Source organism: Panthera uncia, chromosome D4 (assembly GCF_023721935.1).
Source record: "Panthera uncia isolate 11264 chromosome D4, Puncia_PCG_1.0, whole genome shotgun sequence".
Taxonomy (NCBI): domain Eukaryota; kingdom Metazoa; phylum Chordata; class Mammalia; order Carnivora; family Felidae; genus Panthera; species Panthera uncia.
Window position 1 is genome coordinate 27,172,908 of NC_064807.1, and position 574 is coordinate 27,173,481.

The window sequence follows — 574 nt, forward strand, 5'->3', positions numbered from 1 at the left end:
TTTGACTGTATTGCTCACCTCTCAAGATCTTTTTGTATTAATTTTCAAACCCATCACTAAGGCAGGTACCATCTCCCGATTTGGAACCTTCCCTTGTTTCTGTCATCTTGAATGTGTACCCTTCCTGTGGACCATGAATTGAAATGTTCTTTAAGAGGACCATCTGATACAAGGTCTGAGGGGCATTCTTTTCTTTCCTTCTTTCTCTCTCCCTTTCTTTCTTTCTCTCTTTCTTTCTCTGTCTCATCTCTCCCTCTTTCTCTCTTTCCTTCCTTCCTTCTTTCCTTCCTTCCTTTTTCTCTTTCTTTCTTCCCTCTTCTTTCCTCCCTTCCTTCCTTCCTTCCCTCCCTCTTTCTTTCTTTCTCTCTTTCCTTCCTTCCTTTTTCTTTCTTTTTCTTTCTTTCTTTCTTTCTCCCTCCCTCTTCTTCCTTCCTTCCCTTCCTCCCTCCCTCCTTCTTTCTCTCTTTCTTTTCTTTGTTTCTTTCTTTCTTCCTCCCTTTTTTCTTTCTTTCTTCCTCCCTTCTTTCTCTTTCTTTCTTTCTTTCTTTCTTTCTTTCTTTCTTTCTTTCTTTCT